This window comes from Orycteropus afer, unplaced genomic scaffold, assembly GCF_000298275.1.
Source record: "Orycteropus afer afer isolate SDZICR_OR568_19922 unplaced genomic scaffold, OryAfe1.0 scaffold00188, whole genome shotgun sequence".
Taxonomy (NCBI): Eukaryota; Metazoa; Chordata; class Mammalia; order Tubulidentata; family Orycteropodidae; genus Orycteropus; species Orycteropus afer.
In genome coordinates, this window is record NW_006921775.1 from 1,076,390 (window position 1) to 1,079,647 (window position 3,258).

The following is a 3,258-nucleotide window of genomic DNA, read 5'->3' on the forward strand; positions in this document are numbered from 1 at the left end:
TGATTTAAAATAAATGTCTGATTTTAAAATAGAGGTCAAATCATTCTACGTAACAAAAACAGCACATCCTTGCCCTACCAGCTCTCTCAACTTGAAAGCGACTACTTAGAGGTAACTTCTCCCCACTCATTTACATGTTTTTCCTGGGTTTGTCTCCATTTTCTAATAACGTTTATACTATATTTAAAAAAACTTTTGATTATCATTCCTATTAGGGAGGTAAGGATTTAGCTCTCTTGTGCTAATGTGCTATACAATGTAGCACTAATAAACTCAATTCACTGCCGTTGAGTCAGATCCACTCATAGTGACCCCTCTTTGGGTTTCCAAGGTGATGGAAACAGACTGCCCAAGCTTCTGTCCAAGGAGTGGCTGGTGGGTTTGAACCACCAGCTTTCTAGTTAGCAGTCAAGTGCCTTAGGCACTATACTACCAGAGGTCCCATGATGTAGCACAGTATGTCATAAAAATGTATTTCAAAGCTGAGCCTCGAGCTATACTATGATTACATTTCTTTCCCCTCCCCCCACCCCCAGAAAAAATAGCTTTTATTTTTTGGCTTAGTGTTCTATAATGCTACCATAAATTTTTTCCCACACTCCCCTCAGGATCAAAATACCACTCCTCCCCTTTTTAAATTGTGATTTGGGTGGAAGTTTACAGAGCAAATTCACTTTCCATACAGCAGCTCACATACACTTTGTCTCATGACACTGACTACAATTTACCACAATGCAACAGCTCCCCTCCCACTTTCTCCCCATAGTTACCTCTTCCCTGTGTCCATCCCTCCACACACTCCTCCCCCGAGCTGTCTCCCTGTGCATACGCAGCCGTTCTATTCTCCAATGATTGTTCTCTCCAAGGAGTGTATCTATCTAATGTAAATGTTCAGCTCATATGCTTTTCTTTGGCTGGAAGTCACAGGAGTGGGTTCAATTCCAGACCTCAAGGGCAGCTAGGGACCATAGTCTCAGTGGTTCCATCAGGCTCTATCAGACCAGCAAACCTGATCTGTTTTTCTTTTTTTTCCCCAAATGATTTTGAGTTTTGTTCCACATTGTTTTCCCACTCTATACAGGATCTTCTACATAGATCCTCCCTCTGAGTGGTTGACAGTGGTAACTGGGCATCATCTAGTTCTTCTGGTCTCACAGTTGTATAGGCTGCAGATCGGATGGTATACCAGTAGCTTGGACTAATTGTTTCCATGAATCTTTGGTTTTCTTCATTGTTCTTTGCTTTGGATGAGGAGAGACCCACTGTTGCATCTAGATGGCCACTTGCAAGCTTTTAAGATCCCAGTTGCTACTCGCCAAAGTAGAATGTGGAACAATGTTTGGTGTAGTATGTTATGCCAATTGAGCTTGATATCCCTTGTGACTACGATCCTGAGCCCACAGGTCCAACTACTTGCTCCCCTCTGGGTAGCTGGCTGTGGTCAAGAAGTGACAACACCCTTGTCCCTTGTCAGCTCTACTACATACCTGGGAAAAATATCCCCTTTTTAAAAAGTTTTTTTTTTTTTCTGTGATTTGGGTAAAAGTTTACAGAGCAAATTCATTTTTCCATACAGCAGTTTATACACATTTTGTTTTATGACATTGACTGTAATTTCCCACAATGTACCAACTCTTTTCCCACTTCCTCCCTGTAGTTACATCTTCCCTATGTCCTTCCCTTCCTTGTACTCCCCCTGCCCCAGATGTCTCCCTGTGCAAACACTGCCCTTCTATTCTCCCATGAATGATTGCTCCAAGGAGTGTATCTACCTGATGTAAATGTTCAGCCCATATGCCTATCTATTGTTTGGCTGGAAGCCACAGGAGTGAGGTTCAGCAACAAAAGCAATGAAGGAAATGATAACACGACTCATAAACAGATTGAGTTCAGCACAAAAAGTTATATGGAACAAAGACACTGGCAAAACCACGAAAAAACACATAACAAAATGATAGCAAGAAATTCATACTAGTCGATAATTATACTGAATATAAATGGATTAAATGTACCACTCAAAATATCCCTTTTAAAACTATTTTCTACATAGTCAAAACCAAAATACAAAACAAAACAAAAAACCCACCAAACTTACTGCTGTCTAGTCGATCCAACTCATAGCGACCCCTCTTTGGGTTTCTGAGGTTTCCAAGGTGGTATCTCTACAGAAGTAGATTTTCCAGTCTACTTCCAGTCTACTGGTGGGTTTGAACCATGAGTCTTCTGGTTAGCAGTCAAATTACTTAAATACTGTGCCACCTGAGCTCCTAAGAAATCTGTAAATCCCCATCTAGCTAGTTGCTCTCTAGGCCTGCCACAGAGCCATCATCCTGGGAGCTCCCTTCACTCTCCTTTGGTTTAGAACAGGGTTTAGACCTTGGCACTACTGGCATGTGGGGTTCGTAATACTTTGTTGTGGGGGACTGTACTGTGCACTGGGGGATGTTTACCAGCATCGTTGGTTTCTACTCACCAGATGTCAGTAACATAGCCTCTAGCTGTGGTAATCAAAAATTATCTTCAGACATTCATAAATGTACTAGGCTGAAGTGTAGGGGGTGGAGGAGAACACAAAATAACCAATTGAGAACTACTGTCTTAGAACCTTGTTTTGGCTGATGCCTTTATTTTGGCAGCCTCCTGAGAAAAGATGCAGATGAGGCATGGTTTTTGAGACTCTACGTGTTTGAAAATGTCTTTATCCTTCCACATACTTGATTGATAGTTTGGTTATAGAATTCTAGATTAGAAATAATTTTCTCTCAAAATCACGAAGGCAAACTTTCACTGTCTTACAATGTCAAGTGATACTATTGAGAAGCCAAATGTCATTCTGACTTCTGAACCCTAGTTTGTGGCCTGCTGAGAAGTTTTTTGTTTTTTTTAATGCCAATTTATTAGAGGTTTATTGCTTAATTTAAAAAGCTGGATGGGTTATTAGATATTTTTTCTAGATTTTATTTATCTTTATTGTTGTTGAAAATATACACAGCAAAACATACACCAACCAATTCAACAGTGTGTGTGGTGTGTGTGTGTATAAAATTCAGTGACTGATTATATACTTCGAGTTGTGTAACCATTCTCATCTTGCTTTTCTAGCTTGTTCCTCTCCTATTAAAATAAACTCACTGATCCCTAAAGTTCCCATCTAATCTTTCAGTTGCTGTTGTCAATTGCATCCTTATAGACAGTTAAAGGAAGAGCAGGAGAAAGGGGTAAAACCCAGTCACTAGTGCTCAGACGGCTCCCTTGTTA

The 3,258-nt window shown here is 40.5% G+C and overlaps 1 protein-coding gene across 1 annotated transcript in view; it reads right to left on the minus strand.

The window, feature by feature from the left end:
• Positions 1–3,258, minus strand: part of PIK3CB (phosphatidylinositol-4,5-bisphosphate 3-kinase catalytic subunit beta) — a 164,281-nt gene that overhangs the window by 2,454 nt on the left and 158,569 nt on the right. The window lies entirely within an intron of this gene.